The sequence below is a fragment of the Gadus macrocephalus genome, chromosome 20 (assembly GCF_031168955.1).
Source record: "Gadus macrocephalus chromosome 20, ASM3116895v1".
In the NCBI taxonomy this organism is placed as follows: Eukaryota; Metazoa; Chordata; class Actinopteri; order Gadiformes; family Gadidae; genus Gadus; species Gadus macrocephalus.
Genome location: NC_082401.1, coordinates 4,269,951 through 4,293,558, shown reverse-complemented (window position 1 = coordinate 4,293,558; position 23,608 = coordinate 4,269,951). Strand labels below are relative to the sequence as shown.

General features: G+C 46.2%; 2 long non-coding RNA genes across 3 annotated transcripts; both read left to right on the top strand.

Annotated features, from left to right (window-relative positions):
- Window positions 1-11,616: 11,616 nt before the first annotated feature.
- LOC132449231 (uncharacterized) lies at window positions 11,617-13,260 on the top strand. Of its 2 annotated transcripts, XR_009523545.1 has the most exons (6): window positions 11,617-11,676; window positions 11,748-11,798; window positions 11,878-11,922; window positions 12,003-12,067; window positions 12,183-12,288; window positions 12,745-13,260. It is a non-coding gene; the product is annotated as an uncharacterized LOC132449231 (long non-coding RNA). The 2 variants fall into 2 exon arrangements; XR_009523546.1 differs by having other exon boundaries at window positions 11,618-11,798.
- Window positions 13,261-17,509: 4,249 nt separating this feature from the next.
- On the top strand, window positions 17,510-19,160 carry LOC132448586 (uncharacterized). Its single transcript, XR_009523391.1, has 3 exons — window positions 17,510-17,692; window positions 18,478-18,830; window positions 19,031-19,160. It is a non-coding gene; the product is annotated as an uncharacterized LOC132448586 (long non-coding RNA).
- The last annotated feature ends 4,448 nt before the right edge of the window (window positions 19,161-23,608 follow it).

Here is a 23,608-nt window from a genome sequence, read left to right as displayed (position 1 = left end):
CACGGAGAACCCCCGCAGACTGCCGCCCTCCTGCCCGGCACCTAAACACACTGGGGACACAATCCTTGTTGTGCCGTCTCTGCTTGGGTGTCTCAGTCTCTCCTGTCTCTCTTTCTCCCTGTCTCTCTCTCTCACTCCGGCTGTCTCTCTTTTCATGTTGGGGGTCTCTGCTTGGAAACGTTGTGGCTCCCAGTAGAAAGGTTCTGGTTTCTAAGCCCAATGTCATTCATAATAGGCGTCCTTGAGAACAATGTGGGAACAACTAGAACCTGATGATTTCTGACATCTAATATAATGGATAGAAGCCACTTCTAAATGATTATAAGTAGTAACACTCTCTCTAACAGCATGTTTTGCTTCTGAAATGGTTCAGATAACATGGTTGTTGCCGTCATTCCAGGCGTGGTTTAGAGAGAGAAACACATCTGCAGAATTAAATGGTTTGAAACAATAACTCAATATATTTTCTAATGTTATCCAAAGTTGAGTTATATTATTAAACATTGTGAGAGGTAGAGACTCGCTCAAATTGAGATTGAATTATTTCCTAAATAATATTATCAGCCTTTTGTTGGCCTACCTCTTAAGTTACATTAGGAAAATAAAACATTGGGAGGTAACAAATTAGTGTTTAAAAATATCAACATTTGTCAAGTAAAATAAAAATGGATTTCCCTTAAACTGCAAACACATTTTTTCCTGTTAGGGATTGTATTTTCCCCCTTCTTTCACCTAAATCACTAGATTTATGCAGGAGTAAATCACAACTCTAGTGGCCAACGTGTTGACACACACATCCTGCGTTCCCCACTCCATAATGAAATCAGCCATGACACTGAAACAGCTCAATACAGTCAATACAATCAACTAACAGCTCACCTCACTATGCTAATTCACCCAGTTTTCATGCCAAAGTGTAAAAAACTCCTTTATAAGTTAAAATAATGATTTATGAGAGAGCTGTGTTGATGTTATAAGCTACAATTAAGAAAGAGGCTTGCTACAACCTTTTGAAAGTTAAACCGTTTTTACTGTCAAACATTGTTCCTGAGCGATTCTGAAAATGAACCAATAGAATTAACTAAGAAGAGCGCAGCAACCCTGAATCTGTCGAAGGGTCAACTTCCTCCTGATAGAAAGGTCAACATTATTTGGGTCTCCACTATAGCAATCACACCGAATGAGAGGTGGGATATATTCATATTGATTTAAAGATAAAAAAATCCACACCACACTTGGATTTAATTGACTTGAATGGCAGTAAATCTTGTTCAAATAATCTCTAGCAATCGTCCAGAGGCATTGGAGATGAATTATGTCACTTATGTGTAGGCTGATTCCATTTGAAAGAAGGGGGAAAAAGGCAGTGGAATTATTTTGCTGACATTTTGGTTAAGGCAGAATACAGCTATTAAATCCAAGCTCAACAAATTAAATAAAGGACTGCATAATTTATGCACATGAAAACATAAATCATATGCACATATGGCATACAACTCAACAGATTGAGATTTCTTCATTAATCCGACCAAGACTTGCCCTGTGTGTCATCATATTTTCAATTGTGTTGTAAGCTACATTGGACTTCGCAGATATATACCCACTGCACAATGTGTTGTCGGAGTGACGTCTTTCCTTTGTCATTATTGGTCGTCAAATTTCGGTCCACTGAAGGGGTTGTTTTGTAATGTCAGTCACTGACAATTTGAGTTGTCCATTTGAGGAGCATAGTCGAACTATTGCTTTAATTGTTTAAGCTGTGCATTTGTCACGACCCCACTGGAATATTGAAAACGGCTCTCTGTCTAGGCAGGAGTCGAGACACATAAATGGTAGCAAATCACAGCTGGTGGGCAACTATAGCTTCCGGCCACGTGAGTAGTGACTCACCTGGGTTCCTGGCAAGCTCTGGTCATTCTCTCTCCAGTTGGGGGGATAGCCCAAGCGTTGGGATAAACGGTAGCTCTCCCGTTCAGTTATTGTTTGACATATAACATAGACGAACACTTGAAAAACAGACGACAAAAGGGCGGTCACGTTCCCCGTAGGAATCCTTAATTCTGGTATTGTCTTTGTATGAGGTCGAATAGGCTTTACATAGTCTTATGGTTTATGAGTGTAGCCAAGTCTGGGCACCATGCTGTTTATCCAGGCGCCATCTTGCTTCTGTCCGACATCTTGGATCCCTCAGATGACCATAATCAAGGCCAATCAAGGGAGCCACTCCTACAGTTAGCACGACAAACAGTTACCCACCAGCATAACAATACCCAACAGTAGGATTGTGACATTCTTCCCCTCATAAACAAAACAAAAACACAACAATTATTTATTTTTTAACCTGCCTTTTTTTTCTAATCTTACATTTCATTTTCACATTTTCCTTAAAATAACTTCTAACCTAAATTAGAACTCAACCATTACTTTGAAAACACGAGGATCTTGTAAATAACAAGAGAACCCTCCGCCAAATCCGGTCGACAACATCAGTCGTTAACAAGGTCTCACGCTCTAGAGAGAGCATCAGCAATGACGTTGTCCTTGGCAGCTATATGCTTCACCACCAAGTTGTAAGGCTGTAATACGAGACCCCAGCAAAATACCCTGGCGTTGGCAGTGGCACTACGAAACCTGGCTAAGAAAGCTAGGGGATTATGGTCAGAAAAAACCACCACTGCCTGCTCACCTCCCTCAATATAGACCTCAAAATGCCTAACTGCTAATACTAGGAGAGGGGTCTGGCTGCAGACATCCACCGACATCCACCCACACACTCCAGACATCCACCCACACGCACTTCCGCTGCAGACAGAAACATCCACCAGCACACCGGAAATTGCAAAAAAAAAAAGAAGTAATTTTGCACTGCGCAAGGGCGAGTTGCACATTATGCAACAGCGCCCCCTCGGGTCGCACTTTTCGGTGGGTCGCAGAATTCGGTGTAACGTGACTTACTGCACGAAGATGTGACACGTTCGGCTCAGCTGCACTTGGAGTTTATGGTAGGTGACTATTCAAAACTGCGATACAATTATAAATGCACGAGACTTGCATTTCTTTACCGATCTATTAGTTTAATTAAGTTTCGATTTTTTCATCAAACAAATAACAGAACGTTGCACCAATATCAATGAAACATTTGTTGTTTTAATCCACACTGACGGTGGCAAACGCTAGCTAGGTGTCATTTTTGCAAGATATGCAAATGTTTTTTGTAAACGTTGTGTAGCCTATAGTCGGTCTTATTAAAGGTCCCATGACATAAAAATCTCACTTTATGAGGTTTTCTAACATAAATATGAGTTCCCCTAGCCTGCCTATGGTCCCCCAATGGCTAAAACTTGCGTTTGGTGTAAAACGAGCACTAGCTGTTCTGCTCGCCTTTGAAAAAACGGAGGCTCAAGTGCGCTGATTTGGAATGTCTGTATTTATGACGTCACCAAGAATCTCAGCTCCTCCCCTTACTCTGCCTGGCCCGCCCAGAGACGTTGGCCCGCCAATGAGACTCGACCGTGCGAGCGCCACATGTGTGTGTGTGTGTGTGAATACACACACTGTAACACAAGTGTTTCTTGTCGGTTCTTTGACGTGTCTTGTATTTCCACAACGAGACTGTTGTGGGGGTTATCTGAGCCATGGTTCAGAAGGAATTGGGGGAAAGGAACTTTGGCTTTGACTCGCTGAAGTACATGAACTGCGACATGCCGCCGGTTGCCGCGAGGCACCATCGCCCGGCAGCAGGCAGCCGGCAGCAGGCAGCGCCCGGTTCAGTCGACTTCAGGTTGATGTGAAAGTGGAAGAACCAGAGACGTCGCAGAACCCGACAAAGTCGTTTGTGATTCATAATATCGTCTGGAGGCGCACACAGCTTTTGGCCGTGATAATATGTATTAAATGATATAGATTTCTATGCATTTTATGATATTATTTAGATATAGAGCTCCAGGACTGTAACGCAAGTGTTGTACACTTCCTTATTATTTGGATAACCGTTCTGCTTTTGGTGTTATGGCGCATAACACGTCGGACTCTCGTCTCTGGTATTTCTACAACGAGACTCGTATTGGGGGTTATGTCAGCCATGGTTGAGAAGGAATTGGGGGAAAGGAACTTTGGCTTTGACTCGCTGAAGTACATGAACTGCGACATGCCGCCGGTTGCCGCAAGGCACCATCGCCCGGCAGCGGGCAGCCGGCAGCAGGCAGCGGGCAGCCGGCAGCAGGCAGCGCGCGGTTCAGTCGACTTCAGGTTGATGTGAAAGTGGAAGAACCAGAGACGTCGCAGAACCCGACAAAGTCGTTTGTGATTCATAATATCGTCTGGAGGCGCACACAGCTTTTGGCTGTGATAATATGCATTAAATGATATAGATTTCTATGTATTATATGATATTATTTAGATATAGAGATCCAGGACTGTAAAGCAAGTGTTGTACACTTCCTTGTTATTTGGATAACCGTTCTGCTTTTGGTGTTATGGCGCATAACGATAGTTACGAATGTAACTACGGTTCTATGAATCCTGGATGACCTCGCGCATGCGCATTTCGAGTACCTAATACCAATATAGTCACCTGTGACCCCCACGTGACACCGGGAAGGCTATATCTTCCGGTGTCATTAGAGGATCTGTTCCTAGAATCTTCTCGCGAGAACACAAGGATTCTGAGTGACTGAACGCTCTGGCGGTCATCCAGGATTCATAGAACCGTAGTTACATTCGTAACTATCGTTCTATTTCATCCTTACTGACCGCCAGAGGCGGTGCTTAAAGCACTGGATGACCCATACCAAAAAGGTCACAAAGAATCCAACACCCACCTCACTCATTGGAGGTAGCAGAGCTTGGCAGTAGGACCACACTCATCGGGTGGGGACTGGCGACGTTGACTCGGTAAAACCTTGTAAAGGTGCCCGGTGACGTCCATGATGCCGCGGCACAGATCGACTCCAGGGGTACACCTCTTAGTGCGGCCCACGATGTCGACACGCTTCTGGTGGAGTGGCACCTCAACCCGGATGGCGGGGGGCGGCCACTGGCCACATAGGCGTGTTTAATGGTGTTGACGACCCAGTGGGATAGCCTGTTTAGACAAGGCAGAACCTCTGTTAGGGCCACCGTGACACACAAACAGTTGCTTGGACTGCCGTATACCGGTCCCAAGCTGGAGTCCTCAGAGTCCTAGGGGGACGTAGCCTCAGGGCCCCCCTAAGGAAGAGGGACACCAACCTGTGGCAACCCATTGTGGCTCCGTCAACCATCTCATGTCGGGAAGAGATAGCAGCCACATAGACCCTCAAGGTGGAATGAGAGCGGCCATCATCCAGGAGGGACTGCAAAAACTCCAGAACGGTGGCCACGGAGCAACGTGCTGGGTCTACTGTCTTACCCCTACACCAGTCAGAGAATAACTTCCATCTGTTGGCATACTGTGCTCTGGTAGATGGTGCCCTGGCACTCAGAATGGTATTCCTGACGGTCTCAGTGCAAACATTCAGCAGTGAGTCGGGCCCTGCAGCGGCCAGGCCCAGAGCTGGAGGCGACGGGGATCTGGGTGCCAAATCTGGCCCCCCAGCTGCGAAAGGAGGTCCTTCTTGCAGGGGAGGCGCCATGGAGAGCTGCAGCAGACTCTGCGCAGCAGTGGAAACCAGAGTCTCCCTGGCCAGTAGGGGGCCACCAGAAGTAACCTGTGGCCCCGCAGAAACACCCTCTGGAGTGTGGGGAGAATCAGGGGCAGCGGTGGGAAGGCATACAGAGGACTCTGTGGCCAGTCGTGAGCTAAGGCATCCTGTCCGAGGGGGCCGGTCACCTCCGTCCAGGAGAACCAGAGGGGGTAATGTGCGGATTCCTCTGATGCAAAGAGACCCCACATCGTCTCCACCACCTCCGGATGAAGCCGCCACTCCCCCGGTGGGGGCTTCTGCCGCGATAGAAAATCTGCGACCTGGTTCCGTTGCCCCGGTATGAAGACCGCCCGTACGCTGGCCAGGCGGGGATATGCCCAGGCCAACAAGTTCCGAGATACCCGGAGTGGCCGTGAAGACCGGGTCCCCCCTTGGTGGTTGATCTGGGCAACAGCTGACATGTTGTCGGATCGAACCAGCACATGCTTGCCTCTCAAATGAGGCAGAAAATGATTGAGTGCTAGCTGTACCGCCCTGAGCTCTAGCACATTGATGTGAGCGTGGTTCTGGGCCGGCCACTGCCCCTGGGCAGTCCTGCCCTGCCAAACCGTGCCCCATCCCGATAGGCAGGCGTCTGTCGTGACCAGCTCCCGACGGGATGGAATGGTGCCCATGGGTACACCCACAGACATATACGACCTCTTTCTCCATGGGGACAGAGAGAAGAGGCACTGCCGAGACACTCTGACCTTCCGGTGCCTGTGCCACTTGGGGTCCAAGTGGAGGCTGTTCAGCCACATCTGCATAGGGCGCAGAGACAGCAAGCCGAGGGGCACCACAGCTGAGGCAGCTGTCAGCTTACCCAAGAGCTGCAGGCAAAGAATAAATGGTACCATCCTGCCATACCCGAAGCGGGGTAGGCAGAGGAGGATGTCGGTCACACGCTAAGGTGACAGATAGGCCCTCATAGCGTCCGAGTCTAGGACCATCCCCAGGTATGCGACCCGTTGGGATGGGTCCAGGCGACTCTTCACAAAGTTCACCGTCAGGCCAAGCCGGGCCACGTGCAAGAGCAGCCGAGCCGTGTCCCGGGCCGCCTGAGACTGGGAAGGTGCACAGATCAGCCAGTCGTCCAAATAAGGCAGGACCTTCGTGCCCTGCTTCTGCAGGGGTGCGAGAGCTGCCGCCACCACCCTGGTGAATACCCTCGGAGAGAGGGAGAGACCAAAGGGAAGTACCCTGAATTGAAAGTGCCGGCCGCGAAAGGCAAACCGGAGGAAGTGCTGATGGCGCGGTGCAATTGGGACGTGGAAGTATGCGTCCCTTAGGTCCACCTTGGTGAACCATTCTCCCCTTGCGACCACCCGCAGCGTGTCGGATGCGGTGAGCATGTGGAATGGCAGGACCTTCAGGAACCGGTTGAGTCCCCTCAGGTCGAGAATTGGGCGAAATCTGCCATCTTTCTTTTTTACGAGAAAATATCTCGAGTCGAATCCTCTGGGGTGCAGCAGAGGATCCACTGGCTCGATTGCCCCTTTGGCCAGGAGGGTGGACAACTCCTGGTCCAGAGCTAAGGCCTCTGCCGGGTCGTTGACGACAGTCATTTTGACCCGGCTGAAGGCTAGGGGCCGGCGTCGGAACTGTAACTCTGAAGCAGCCCAGTAACTGAGCTGCTGATGGGAAAAACTCCCGACGACCGGGCCCGAAAGCCATCCGTTGGCGGTTGCGCAGCCTGCTGAGACCTTCGTAGGCCACCGGAGTAATCAGGTGGCTGAAAGCGCCGCTGGGGGACTGCCGAGGGGCCCCCAGGCCTGCTAGGAGCGGACACACTCCTATTTAGGCCTGACAGTTGCTGCCTGGTCTGCCTAGCTCGGGCAGCCCCCTCCAGTGCTTCCAGGGCAGCTGACCCAAAGAGCTCCCCTGGTTCCACCGGCACCGCACGAAGGACCCTCCTACATGTCTCCGTCAAGGGCGACTGCGCAAGCCACACCTGGCGGCGAGTCTGCACGAGGCTGGACATAGTGCGCCCTAACTCCCTCGACATGAGGGCAAAAGCCTGCAATGAGGCGTCACTCAGACTCTGCAGCGACGGCTCGACCTGGGCCTGCTGCAGAGAGGTCGAAAGACCCAGCAGCAGGTGGGAAAGGGAGTTCCCAATACGACCCATGCGCGCCACTGCGTCGTAGGCCTTTGACAGGAGGTCGTCTGTGACCCTGCACTGTGGCCGAGGGCACCTGGCATTTGGCCTCAGAGCCTCATCAGGAGCCAGAATTAGGGAGGCGATGGCAGGCTCGACTGCTGGCATGCGGCCCAGCCCAACCTGTGCCGCATTCTGCATGGCAGCCAAGGTCCGGGCGTCCGACGTCGAGTGGGATAGGGCCCTAGTGTCCCTCCAGCAAGCATGGAGCTCCTTCAGATACTCCTCTGAAGGAGGGACGGAGAATGTGGCCGGGACAGGGTTGCGCCTGATGAAGGCGCTGGCCTGGGCTGACTCCGTCTGCGCCGCGTCAAGCTGCAGGCGAGCCAGAGCGGTCCGCAGGACGGCCGCCATGGAGGTGTCTGCTGCCCCCTGCAGGGAGCCTTGTGCCGAGGAGCAGGAGGCCTCATCCAACGTGTGGGAGGCATCGCCCTCGGTCATAGTCTCATTAAAGAGGTTAGCCGAAGCCGCCAGAGAGAGGGCATCGCTTTCAAATTGGGACGAGGGAGGGCCGGGCTGTAGCCCCGCCAGCCCCTGACCAGTCCCAGGCTGAAGGGCCAGGAGGAGGCACCGGATTTGCTCCATGTCGGACGCCAATCCGTCCACCCTAGCAGCAAGCCCGCCCCTTGCCTTCTTTTTGGGGGGGGCACCCATAGCCGCAGCCCCATCACACTGCCGCCCTCTCGAACGACCGGGCTGATTGGGAGGGAGGCTCATTAAAGCAGAGGGGTCGTTGGCTGCTGCCCGATTCTCCAGCTCTGCTAGCCTAGCCACTCTGAGCACCCAAGGCAGGAGGCTGCAGTTCATGCAGGCGCTGTCCGTGAGGCTCTCCCTCAGATGCCCGAGACCGAGGCAAGGAGGGCAACTGTCGTGGCCGTCCTCGGGCTCAAGAGGAGCCGCACAGGCGACACATAGGTGGGCCATTATAGAGGTAGCCACCGGCAGCGTACTGGGAGCGGAAGCGAGAGCACTTCCCTCGTCAGAAAAAATTAAAAACCGAAACTAATTAGCCTGAGCGTGATCGCTGCTACTAATTATCAACCAAACAAGGGCCAAATGCGGCGTTAACGGGAGCGGGAGCGAGAACACTGCCTTCACCATAAAATTAAATCGACCGATATTAATTAGCTTGAGCGTAAGCGCTGCTGCTAAACAAGGGAGAAACCAAACAAAAACGTTACTGGGAGCGGGAGCGAGAGCACTGCCTTCACCGGTAAGTTGTAAGGGAAAAATAAATTGATGGTTAGAACAGAGCAAAGCTAACGGCTAACACAACAAACAATAACAGAGCAAGAGGCGAACGAGTGCTGGGAGCGGGAGCGAGCACACTGCCCTCCCAAACAAACGCCGGCCACTCTTCTTATAGTTACTTTCACTAAGTATCTGTATGAACTAGCCACAGCCTCTGGAGGACGGGTTACCCGCAGCTCCGACCTTGGTCACGAGGCTGCACGTAGCCAGTTGTAACAGCTTCCTTCCTTTCTCAAACAAAGGTTCAATACGGTACCTGCGCAGTGAGAAGATGTAAGGAACAGATCCTCTAATGACACCGGAAGATATAGCCTTCCCGGTGTCACGTGGGGGTCACAGGTGACTATGTTGGTATTAGGTACTCGAAATGCGCATGCGCGAGGTGGAGATCCAGTGCTTTAAGCACCGCCTCTGGCGGTCAGTAAGGATGAAATAGAACACGTCGGACTCTCGTCTCTGGTATTTCTACAACGAGACTCGTATTGGGGGTTATCTCAGCCAAGGTTGAGAATGAATTGGGGGGAAGGAACTTTGGCTTTGACTCCCTCAAGAACATGAACCACGACATGGAGGAGAAAGGGATTGTTGGCGGCGAATGTCTCCCACTTGAGACCCGCCGTGATAATATATATTATATGATATAGATATCTATGTAGGCTAAATGATCATATTTAAATATAGAGCTCCAGGACTCCCGTGTGTTCTAGAATATTTATAGAACACGGCTAAAGGCTGTGCGCCTCGCCATTGCGATACATCAACTGTAAACAGAGCGCATGGTACCGTGGCTGCAAGCCGCTCAGGGCAACACCCCCACCCTCCTCCTTGACCCGCCTCGCTCCTCCTCATTTGCATAATAGCTACAGACACCAAAACAGCGCATTTGGGGGAAGCTCAATGTGCGACTGGCTCGGAGTGGCTGTAACTGTCATGGTCTGTCGTGTTTTGGTGTGTTTCCCTCCTGTGTTGATTACTGCTCCCTCCCCTAATGTGTCTCAGCTGTTCCTCGTTGCGTTTGTTACTTAAGCCCTTGTCTTTCCTTTGTTCCTCGTGCTGTCATTGTGGTTGTTCGTCCTGCATGTTCCCTGTTCCCTGTTGTCACCAGCCTCGGCCCCCGGTTCCTAGCTACCAGTCTCTGCCCCCGGTTCCTAGCTACCAGCCTCCTCCCTTGCGGACAATCAGAGTGGGGGTGGTGAGTTTGGGGTACCCGGTTCCTCCTGACACTCCAGCCCCCGCACTGACTCCGGTCCCCGAGCCCTGTCCGGTTCCTGAGCCCACTCCTCGCCTTCCAGAGGGGTACTGGCCTCTTCCCCTGCCTGTGGAGGTCCGCCCTCTGCTCCTGCCGGAGGTGTCCCGCCTTCCAAACCTCTTGGAAGGGGCACGCCCTCTGCCTCCAGAGGGGACCAGCCCTCTACCTTGCCTTCCTGAGGGGTCCCGCCTTCCACAGGGGGTCCGCCCTCTACCTCGCCTACCTCCAGAGGGGACCAGTCCTCTACCTTGCCTTCCAGAGGGGGTCCGCCCTCTACCTGGCCTTCCTCCAGAGGGGACCCGCCCTCTACCTGGCCTTCCTACAGAGGGGACCCGCCCTCTACCTGGCCTTCCTACAGAGGGGACCCGCCCTCTACCTGGCCTTCCTCCAGAGGGGACCCGCCCTCTACCTGGCCTTCCTCCAGAGGGGACCCGCCCTCTACCTGGCCCTCCTCCTGAGGGGACCCGCCCTCTACCTGGCCTTCCTCCTGAGGGGACCCGCCCTCTACCACCTTTTTTTGATTCCCTCCTCCTGGCTCCCCTCCACCCACCCGTTTTGGGTTTGACTTTCTTCGTTTTTTTTGCTTGTCGTGGGTCGCCTGGGAGTCGACCCTTAAGGGGGGGGTACTGTCATGGTCTGTCGTGTTTTGGTGTGTTTCCCTCCTGTGTTGATTACTGCTCCCTCCCCTAATGTGTCTCAGCTGTTCCTCGTTGCGTTTGTTACTTAAGCCCTTGTCTTTCCTTTGTTCCTCGTGCTGTCATTGTGGTTGTTCGTCCTGCGTGTTCCCTGTTCGCTGTTGTCACCTGAGTTCCCTGGTTCCTTGCCTTAGCCTTTAGGCGAAAATAAAGTGCCGTTTTCCCTAAACCGTCTGCGTCTGGGTCCTACCTGCCTGCCTGCACCCGCAACCCCTAACAGTAACTCTGCACCACGGCTGAATTTCGGGAACGTCTTTGAATACTGTGTTAGTTGCCCACTAATACCTATATTAAAGAATACATAAAATAGCATGTCATGGGACCTTTAAACGATTTTACAGATTTTAAGATGTGGACTTTTGACATTCATCTGTAGTCCAAAACAGAGTTAAGTTGTAATAAAATAATTAGCACGAATTTAATGAAACCACTAAGTGAGTTTATATAATGGTACTATAAAAAGCCTGCTGAAATGGTGTGTGACGGCATGAAGATCTTGTTCCTGACTAAATAGATTGCGTTGTGTGTGCGGTACATGAAAAAGGGCCATATTTTGCATGATTGATATGCTCTAAATGCTGCTGTCTGTTCGATTTTAACAACCTTCGTCAGACTCTCAGCCCTGGGCCATGGAAAGAGACGACTGGTTTGGACATCGAGGTAAATATATTGTTGTTTAATGATACTGTGAAACTAGAAGTACAAATACTAACTCATTTCTGACATGATAGGGCTTTCCACAGCAAAAGTACGGCATCGACTGTGGCATCTTCATGTTGATGGTAGGTGTGACTATTGGTCAGATTTATTTACTCTTTGTGCTTAAAAAATATTAACATAAAATTATTGTTTTATTTACAGTATGCCCTTTACAAAGTGATGGATGCACCCTTTGACTTCACTGTTGTAAGTTCCCTTGCTTATTCAAAGCTATCTAAAAAATTATTTTACATTAAGGCTGATATATATTTTTTCTATTTTATTAGACTGATATGCCGGCATTGAGAAAATGGTGGTGTATCATGCTGATCGAAAATCTTGACCTTGGAAGGTAAGGCCAAATTATGTTCACCTTTGTTTGACTAAGAAATGGTTACACATGAGTGTCTCTATTGTATTTGTAGTGTATTAATTTCTCTTTCTTCCTTTAATTCTTAATATTTGAGCCATGGCAAACTCTTTGCCCACTGTACCGACGCATCTAAGGCTCTTCTTCGGGGTGAGGTGCCACCAGTTTTTAAACTGAAGAGAAGGCGAGATGACATTCATGTGGTTAGTTTTTATTTATATATTTTTAATGCTGTTAATGTTAAGTTGTATTTGTTTGTTCTTTTTTTGTTCATTTACTCCTACAACAATCTTTAATTTCCCTGATTCTTCCACCATTCAGTCATGACAATAATCTTTTGTAATCTTTTGTGTGATGGTCTTTCATTATTTTAAGTATTTAGAGAGGACAAAATGATTCTGGTGTTCAACTCACTCAGTGTTCAACAGTTTCAGGTCCTCCTCTCTGTAGACAGAATTACCCCCTCCAGTTATGTGTCCCACCACAGTGGTGTTGTTGTCTAATTTGATGTGTTATTATCTGGATGGGCTTGTCTGCAGTCCTGGGTGTAGAACCTTACAGTTCCAAGTCTTAGTTTAAGTAACTAACTGATTGCAAAAATAATATAATTGAATATAAAATGATTCCAACTTGGTGGCATTTCATTTTCCATTAAACAGGGGCCACTTGACAACATTGTGGCTGGAGTTGCCTGGCTGCGTCAGAATGCAGGTTTGCTTAGGGGGAAGGTGGTCGAGCCCGCGTTTCAGAATATGGACGCAACCGAACAGCAGGAGCTCCTGGAAAGGATACGTTTTTCAAATGATGAAGAAGAAAAGTATCCCCTGCTCTTCACCTTTGATTTTCAGGAAGACATGGAGGTCTTCCTTAACATGGCAGCTGAGGAGGATCTTCGAGTCAACGCTGTTTCTGGGTCGCTGGGTGGACACTCATTGACATTGCTGTGTGTGTGTGTGTGTGTGTGTGTGTGTGTGTGTGTGTGTGTGTGTGTGTGTGTGTGTGTGTGTGTGTGTGTGTGTGTGTGTGAGTGTTCTGAATAAAGTGTTAAAACGTTTACAATGTATTGATTTTTTGTATGACTTTACTTATTCACTTTGGTTACACACAGAGCTAAGTTAAAACACAGACTTGAGTTTGTCGTATTTAAAAATGGGCAAATAAGGTGGTCCAGCAGCACAAGGTAACACAATATTATAGACAAATAGAGCCAGACATTAAATGAATGATGGTTCAGAGTAAGAATTTAGGAATGCAAAAGTGCTAATAACATATGATAAATTATGTTGGAGTGCAGTCGAACCTTATGATATTAAGACTACAGAATGTAACATAGATAGACCTAATATAAATATGTCAGAAAAGGTGAAGCTATAAAGGAATTGTTCTAACTATTCCTGTCCACTCATACATAGTTGCTGTATTTAAAATAATTATTAGCCTCAATCTCAGATGCCCTTCAGCTTTACAATACGAGTATCAGTTTGTGCCCCATCAAATATTAAATTGAGATGATTGCAGTATAACACAGAGGGAATTCTGAATAAGAATTCATAATAAGGTGTGTGTATTTACAGAAAGAGAAGAGCCATAAGCTCCAGCTTAAAGTCAACAGCGAGTGTCAAGTCTTCTGTCCAAAACCGGAAGCGTTTATCCGACTTTATAACGTAATTTATTACGTTCATTTATGTAAACAAATTACTAGGCCTGTCAAGATAACAGATTTTTCTGGGTGATTAATTGCCCCAGAAATTATTGCGATAAGCGATAATATTGCAGTTTTTCAACTAATATAATGATAAAGTACACCCTTTCGAAGATCAATAAACTTTTATTTTTAAAGAACACTGGAACTGGAAGTCTGGAAGACATTTAACATATCCAGAATAAATTAACAAAACAACCAAAAACAATCGATTTTTAACAAAAAATGCTCTTGAATAAAAACGAAACACCACCTAAAACAATAAATTAAACTGAAACACTAAATAAAAAGGATGTAAACACGATTGCGCTTCAAAAAATAATAAACACGTGTAACGCCAGGGCTCCGCCTCCCACACAGACCATGCAACAAGTGACTGACACTTGACGAGGGGGTTTACTCGTTGTGCCCTGTAATTATGAGCCGGAGCCCGATTTCAACCCAACATTTGTTACTTAGGCCTACCCTGCTAAATATATATAATATATATAAATATATTTATTACACAGGTCTTTTCAACGTTCCGTTCACTTGCATGGGCACTTCACAACTTCCGGCGGTCAATTATTTTTGGTTATTACACAGGTCTTTTCAACGTTCCGTTCACTTGAATGGGCACTTCACAACTTCCGGCGGTCAATTATTTTTGGATAATTGACCGTTGCCAATGAATAATGACCGCTGTCAAGGTAAACAAAAGGACTTTTTGCCTTTGGTTCACTCCGCACGTAGTCCGTTAACTTGTCAATGTAATAAGCGGGATATGTATCAACCCAAGCGCTGTCGGTTGCTAAGCGACGACGTCAACGTCTTGGGCGGACTATTTCTCTGCTGATCAACGCTATGAATGCTGGTAACAAATACATTGTAAATAAATTGTTTCGTTTTGGGAAGTAGCCGTGTAATAAGCGGGATAATGTATAGAACTTCGCCGGTCATTATCGAAAAATAAGCCCCTTCATGGCGAAGAACTTCAGCAGAGAAGTAGTGCTTAGTAAATAAACTCTGATATTGTACAGTTTAACTGTGCCTCTTTTTTCCGGGACGGTAGTTAAAATCCACTCCGGTGTCACTCTCTGAGTGAATAAGCTAATACCTGCTTCCTACGGGCATTGCCCTAGTGTGATTAAATCAAATACTAACTGAAGGATACCTTGAGTAGGATAGCATGCAACCTCAATCCCATGGTTCCTCCCTTGGACTGGAAGAGGCTCAGAAGCTTGGGAGTGTATTCATCCAGCTTGGACATGAACTTGGATTCAAGGTTCACCGTTGTGATTCTGTGAAACTCATCCTGAATCTAGAAGACAAACAATGAAACCAGTATTAAAGCCTAAAGTATTATAATAATACATATATTTGTAACCATATCTCATTTTCCTAACTCTTTAACTCACTTGAGATGCCTCAAATAAAGCGGGCCACCTGGCTTTGATGTCCTCGATGCTGGGTGATAGGTTGACAATTTTGTTTCTTCTGTGTGCAAATGTTTTGGCCATTCTTTCTTTTATCAATGTGTTGTTGTCTCTTTTCCTTACTTCAGTAAGCAACTGAAGCCTCTCTTGTTCCTGGCTTTTTTCTTCCTCTCCTGCTGGGTAAGGGGGAAGATAGTTCACTTCTGCCTTTCTAGGCTTTTTTACACTTTTTACAGGCTTCTGGTCTGCAGGGCTCTTGCGTTTCAATGCATTGCACATCACCTCAGGTACACCATAGCCTCGGAGATTAGTGCGATAATTTGCCATCTTGTATTTGATGCTTTGTTGCCAGCCATAGAAACCTGCGAAGGAGCCGGGTTCTTTGAGACATGGATATTTGTTTACAAGTGCCTCAGCAATTAAACTTATCTGTGCACTTGATGGATAGGCTGCATATGCATCAATAGTTTCGGCCAGCTTCTCAAGAATATCTGCCTTAACTTTTGAGCAAGTCAGAAGTGTTCTATTCTTCTTGTAGTCTTCAGAGGCTCTTTCAAGGTATATCTTAGTTTCATATGCAAATAGTGGAATGGGGAACTGCTTTGGCCATGGCTGATATCGTTCTATGGTACTTTGCTTAGGCAGAATAATGGTGTCCTGTGAAGAAGACGTTCCGGTAGATGATTCTGCATGTGATGCACTTGACTCTGCATATGAGGCAGATTCATAATCAGTTGACTTATGACTCAAGGGACTGCCCAAGCTTTCATCAAGCGGAAGAAAGGTAAGAATAATTGGGTCAGCCTGAACAACCTTTATCGTGTCTTTGTGTTTAATTTGGTCGCTTGTGTTACCGGTCCCAAGTGGCCAGGACGGGGGTAACAAATAGAGTGTTGAGACCGGACTCCCTGAAAAGCAGGTAACATGTGTTACAAGGACTGAAGCGGCACTGCTCTTGTTTGGTCTTCGAAATCCGTCTCTTTATTTCACAATTATCATGAATAACACATTAATAAATAAATATAAACTCTTCCCTCGTTAAAGTGCCTGTTAAATTGTCTATTATTCCTTTGTAAGTTCTCTTTGCAAATAAAACATAAAAAGTGCAATAAAAAGTGAGGCTCACATGTACTGTTTCTCTCCACTCTTAGTTCACCTTAAAATCAATACAGAACTCCTTTTTATCAAAATCCTCATTAAAGTTAAAGTTCCTGTTTCAGCTTATTCGCTGGTTGTTTTGAGCTATCTCACAATGCAATTAAATACTGTTCTGTTCCTATAATAGAAATAACATATTTTGGCTTTAAACCACAATAAACCATAACAAGACAATAACCAGCACCTAGGGAATTAACATTACACCACAGTCGGAACTACAATGGATTTGCCTGCATAACAGACCGACTAAACATTTAATTATAATACATCATATCAACACTTTTCTTATAGCCTACTCTAAAATATCTTATCATTACGTCATCTAACTCTTTAAAAGTAAACTTAAACATACTCTACAGTGTGTGTGTTTCCACAATAATATACTATGCGAACGGGCCAACTGCCATTTCACGCTAATGCCGTTTGGCGCGAAACCAACAAAGGAGTTTTCAAAAGTTAATAACTCGATATTACAGACTTCAAACTTGACACAAAGTTTATCGACTGTTCTAAAATATTCAGATTCATGAAAATCGTTATTTGTGTGAGTTTCACGGAGTACAAACCTGAAAAGCAGGTAACATGTGTTACAAGGACTGAAGCGGCACTGCTCTTGTTTGGTATTCGAAATCCGTCTGGAGAGGAAGCGGAAACGCCCCCCAACCATAGGAGTCTGGGCTGCAGCGCAAACATTTTGGTACCGCCCCTTCCGTTTCCAAGTATACCGTAATAATAAGTTATAAAAAAATGCTCAATGTAAATAAAACGAATGTAAATTATTGACCAACGGTTATACATATACATTCACGAAAAAGAGAATACATCTTGAAATCGTGGTCTAGTTTTGAGTGTACCACACATGCATGAAGAGTAAAGTAATCTTCAAATTCAGAGTCCAAATACTGAAGACTGAACTCGTCTGCAATTCCAAAGGTGTCCTTCACAACAGTTTGCAGCTCCTCTACAGTGGGGGGAATTCCTAATGGAAGGACCAGCTTCTCAATTCAGTCTTTTAGTAATAGGCCTACTCAGAGCTTTGCTTCCATCTTTGCCAACCTGGCAAGAATGGGAAGAAATAGACAAAAGTTAAATATAATAACAAGCATAGTCTTATAGATGAGAATAGATATATGTAATAATACATTTAATTTGATTTTTTTTTTTTTTTTTTATCATTGTTCATACCTTTTTTATTGTGAACTCCACCAAATATTGGTTCCTAGTTGTAAGTTGATTTCGTTGTTCCGTATGGCATGCCTTTTGTTTCCCTGGGGAGTGGTTTGGCGTTGCACCTGTGTGTCTAGCGTCAGTGAGCGCTGATGCACGGAGCTGGTGAGTATGGCAAGCCGAGTGTGCCACAATTCGACTTCAATTAAACGCGTTCTGAAACGCCAGCACGCGTGCCCAGAACGCGTTTTGGTTTTCCAGAACGCGTTCCGGCGTTTCAGCGCGCGCGCCCAGAACGCGTTCTGGCATTTCAGCGCGCGCGCCAAGAACGCGTTCCGGCATTTCTGCGCGCGCGCTCAGAACGCATATTAGCATATTAACAGCACGCGTGCTGTTTTTTAATTATGTTATCATAGTTGCCACGGCACTTACCATACACAATGTTCGGTCAAGTAGCTTAGATAGTGTATAGTCAAAGTGTATGTACTTGTAGTGTTCACCACCTCCACATTAACCACCTAATTTGAAACATCTTAACATCTTTCGACTTTAAGAACGACACAACAGAAAAGATTCGCGAAAGAAGAGCTCTGGTCTCGACTGATGTTGTCTGTGTGTTTGCCCTAGCATATGATCAGGTGAAAACGGCTCAAATCTATTGGCTGAGAAAATTGAGGGGAGGAGCGCATTAGCATATTAACAGCACGCGTGCTGTTAATATGCGTTCTGAGCGCGCGCGCAGAAATGCCGGAACGCGTTCTTGGCGCGCGCGCTGAAATGCCAGAACGCGTTCTGGGCGCGCGCGCTGAAACGCCGGAACGCGTTCTGGGCGCGCGCGCTGAAACGCCGGAACGCGTTCTGGAAAACCAAAACGCGTTCTGGGCACGCGTGCTGGCGTTTCAGAACGCGTTTAATTGAAGTCGAATTGTGGCACACTCGGCTTGCCATAGGTGAGTTCCGTTTGTGTCTCTCTCCGTTCGATTTTTATGTTAACCCCTTGTTTGTTGCCCTTGAACGGCTGTGGTGGTCTATGGTCCACACTGCTTTGCGACGTGCTTTTAGGCACGCGGGAGAAACTTTGGTGCGTAGACAATTTAATTGAACTGTTGGAAGGGTGGATTTTGATTAACTCGTAACCTAGCTTGAGCCGGTGGTAGCTTAGTTTTTTCCCGCCTTGGTATTTCAAATGCGGTTGTTTTATCCGGTATGTGTGGTCAATTGTTTGCTTCCTTTGTTTTGTAGAGTGGAGAGTGATATCCCGGATTGTGTGTGACGCCCGTGTTGTTTTGTCTCCTTTGGAAAGGTATGCCTGTTATGTGTCTTTGTTTATGGTAAAATATGTAAAATGAGTGTGAGGAAACTGACAATTCTCTATTATATTTTATTTCCTTTATTAGTGTATATATTTAATATACTGTCTTTTTATTTGATTAATTTATTTGAGATCATTTTATGCTTTGTTTACATTTTTATAATTTATTCCCTACATGTATTCATTGAAAGTCACAGGATATATTAAGCTAGAGTGAGTGAGCGCTGATGCACGGAGCTGAGTGGAGAGTGATATCCCGGATTGTGTGTGACGCCCGTGTTGTTTTGTCTCCTTTGGAAAGAATAAACCTCCAGTACTCGACTCCTGTGTGTGCCTCACTCAAAGATACAAGACACAACGCAGAAAGACATCGGTTACATATACAAGGAATAAAGAAGAGTCTGGAGTTCCACCAGAATACATTTAGTAAAAAAGAAAAAGAGTAAAAAAAAGTGTGTATTGATAATAAAAATAAAAACGAATTTACAAATTATTATTAATTATTACAAATTGTTGTAATCTTTGAAAATAAAAGTTAAAAACTTGTTATTTCAATTAAATTAAAAGTTTTATCAGCAGAATGCCAAGTAAATAAAGGAAATCTAACTGGCAACTTAGTTGTGTTGCCATGTTTATTGTGATTTAAAAAAATAAAAATGGGAAGTCTATACGACAGGCAGAAACTAAATAAAAATATAAACTAAACCGATTAACAAAATTCAATTGAATTACCTAAAATTAGCAACATGTGATGTTTGAGTACAACCAGGCGTTTTCCTCCCACACTGTATGCAGCCAAGGGGTACACATCATCAAGCTTCTGCTGCTCCAAAACAGCCATTTTCCCAGTGTCTTCCAGTTGAAAGGATCTTAGATGGTCTTCATACCACGCAGCAAGTAACTTTACAAGAAAATGTACACAGCTATCCAAAATGGCTATCTGAATAATCTCAGCAAAGTCTGGTAGTCCACCAGTAGAGCCATGTGTCAAGATCATCCCTACACTGTACCTTGTTCCATAGTATGTGACAGTGTTAGTTAACTGCGCAGTAGAAAGAAGTGGTGACGTTTCTCTTACCCTGCGTTCACACCAAAAGATGCAAAAAGTTGACGCGCGTCACGATCCCATTCAAAGTGAATGTAGAGACGCTTTGCTGCCGCAGCATTTGCTGCCGAGAAAACGGGCAGCAAAATTTGATTTGCGGCGCGTCAAATGCTGCTCGAGTTGAAATATTTCAACTTTTCGGCAGCAAACGCGTGATGACAGCCAATCAGCGTTCAACAGCGTTGCCACTGAGGCGTTGCCACTGAGTGACATGCCGTAACAGCCAATCAGTGTTACTTAAATGGAGGAGAAGATAATAATTGCAGTCTCCGCATACCCGGTGATCTTCAACACCACCGTGGCCAGTTATAAGTGTCCAATACATATATATATATAAGTATAAATGTCCAACCAAGAGATCCTAGCACCGATCCTAGCTAGCAGGTCATCAAACTGGGCCGGAGTCAACCTCAAATAGCGCTGGAAGCGTTTGTCATCCAGACGGAGCTCCTGCAGAAGACGGTGAAATTCACCGAGCTCTGTACGGCTCCGAATGGTCTCATGAACCCATAAACGACGGGCATTCCGACGTCTCTCCCTCTTCCAAAACAGGTAAAGACATGCAATGCTCGTAATGTCGGCCAAGGTTGTGAATGAATTCAGAAGCACCGCGGGCAAAACTTGCCGCGCAACAAAACTTTTGCGGCGCAGCAAAACCTTTGCCGCGCCGCAAAACCTTTGCCGCGCCGCAAAACCTTTGCCGCGCCGCAAAACTTTTGCTGCGCCGCAAAACTTGATTTGCGGCGCCGCAAAACTTCGGCGGCAACGCGTTCGGGCAGCAAATGCATCTTTTGGTGTGAACGCAGGGTTAAAGTTCCCTGTATGTCTGAATGCAGCACTTCTAAAGGCAATTCAGATATTTTTGTTACACACAATGCCTGTTTTCCAACATCCGTGTGCAAGTGGTATGCCATAAACAACTGATGTCTAGTAGAAAGGGTCAACAAAACATTTTTGAAATTCTTAGAGTGCCTCACAATTTGCTTAAAAAAGCTGTGTTTCGCTTCAAAGCGCATTGTCCAAACACCAACCAGAGGCCCATATTCTTCAATCAATGCAGGGTAATATTCCAAAAAGTGATGTTTGGGTATCAATTTTTGTTCTGGAAAAAATGCAAGGAATCTGTCACGATGTTCAGATATTTTAAAGTCAAGGTAAGCAATAGTTTCAACTGTGTGCACAGGTGCAACGGCCAACTCAACTATGTCTTTTAAGGTCATGAGAACCTGCCAGGCAGAATCACTTTCAGGTACCCGTGAACCAACAATGAGAGGCAGCAACCGTATTAGGGCCCAATTTTCATGGGAATTTCCGCCTATAGTTCTGCGATTAACATAGCTTATAGGGATAGCTTGAGGACTGTTAGCTTTGTCTGTGCCTTTACAGGGAAAACTTGCGATTAACTCGTTCAGTACAGCCAAACTAAAGTACTTCTTCTTGATAAAAATTAGGAAACACAACGCAAGTTCCCTTGGGACGATGCCTTCAAACAGGTCGTGCAAAATATCCGGTGGATACCCACAGACAAAGTGAAAGTGTTTCAATTTGTCAGTCAGTGAACATGAACGCTTTACGCCAAAACAATGTGTTAAATTTGGAGTTTCTCGCAAAGTTTGTAGATGCAAACTATGGTCCTTCTTTGTCCGAGGTGGAAACACTCCAATCCGCACTTCGCGTGTCTGGTACTCTGAAGAATGTCCAAGGCAAAATCTACAGATGTACGGCCCTGTGAAACTTTCAACCAATCCACTGATCGAATGTGCACCAAGGTTATCAGCTACAACACAGTGTACAGTTCCTTTAATATTTTTTCCAACACTAGAAATGAAAATCCCTTCCTGTTCAAGAATGGCAAGATCTTTCAAGAGTGGTTCCAAAACTGCTTTGTAGTCAAACTGTTTGACATCAACCGCTTTGCAAAGTAAAGCTAAATGTACTGATGTTAATGTAGATTGCAACCTGGATGGCACATTTGCCAAAAGCCAATAAAAAGCTGTTATTTTGTGTTTTTCCAAGTGGGTTGCACACCTCAAAATCGTCAACATAAAGGATTATAGAGAGTCTTGTTTCTCCCCCGGAATAGAAGTCATTTAGTTTGAAAGTTTTACCATCAAAAATTGACTTAATATAGTTAGTACTGTTTGAATGTCCGGTTAGGATTCCGTCTGCAATGTCCCTATTCTTCAAGAGTGCCTGCAAAGTCTTGAGTTCAGGCACATATTGAAAAGTCTTGTTCTTTTGAGAATCAAGAATATATTCAACAGGATCAACACACTGGAAATGCTCCTTAAACCACCTTCTTCTCTTAAAAGCAGAACCACGTGGACCACTTGCCCCAAGCGCTGTACTAAGGGGATGCAGCTTACACAACTGTTCTGCCAAGTCAGTTATGATGGCCTGGTCAACAATGCATTCATTAGACTTTAATGTTGAATCAAGTATGTTTCTAACAACTGCAACAGATGCTGAAGATGAGATGAAGTGGAGGTCTTCCACTAAGGCATCAATGCAACTCACTGAGGCGTTATATATGCTTTCTAGCTTCAGCAATAGTAAGCCAATCCTTTGAAGAACTAATGCCGCTTTTCCACTGCATGGTACCAGCTCGACACGACTCGACTCAGCTCGCATTTTTTGCGTTTCCACCGCGGTACCATGGTATCTGGTACCTGAAGTGGCTGCTTTTTCTAGTACCTACTCGCTCTAGGTTCCAAGCGAGCTGAGCCGATGCTAAAAGGTGACGTCGGCAGACGGCCGGCGACTGATTGGCCAGAGAGTGTGACGAAGTCACGAGAGCGACATGGCAACCATGCTGGTAACATCCATAGCAGCGCCGCAGCCAACATGTTCCACTTCTCCAACTTCTTCAACATGCCAGCTAATAATAGTAATGTGATCGATGTCCTCCATTGTTGTTATGTGGGTTCTTTCCATGTGTGGGTTGCGTATGTGTTGTTTGCGTCGCGTACACAAATACGTCACGGCCCTTTCGCGCAGCCGACCCCGCCCACGTCCAGGAGGTACTATTTGCGGTGGAAAAGCACCCGTGCTGCTACCGTGTCGAGTCGTGTCGTGTCGAGTCGTGTCGAGTCGAGCTACATGTGCGGTGGAAAAGCGGCATAAGTATGCCACACTTTCCTGATCAACATTTGAACTAGTGCCCTCATCATCACTGGCCTCTGGTAAATCAGAATGGTCAACAGTTTGATTATGGTGACTATCATACACGTCTGGCTTAAAATCACTCAAAGAATAGGATATGTGTCTTCTGCTTTTGTGTTTCAAATAAGTATTGTATACAGTATATTGGTCCTAAAGTTGCAGCCTTCAATTACACAACAGACAGTTTCGTGGCTCTTCAGATGAATTCCAATATGCTGAAAGTAGTCCTTCTCGGTATAACAACAAACATCACAAACTAAACACTTGAAAGCAGAGCTAATTCCTGGCTGTAAACTTTGAGCTGCGTGGTATCTTGACAAATGTGTGCGCAGTCTGCGTTTTAAATGTGCAAGGGCAACCGCCAACCGGCATGTAGACATGGCTGGGATTGCCCACGACCGAAGGTTGCGTGTTGTAGCCTGTAATGCTTTAGGGGATTCCCCTTAGTGGCAGACACAGACTTGCAGATCTTACACTGCCATCCCATAGGAGAAAAGGTCAT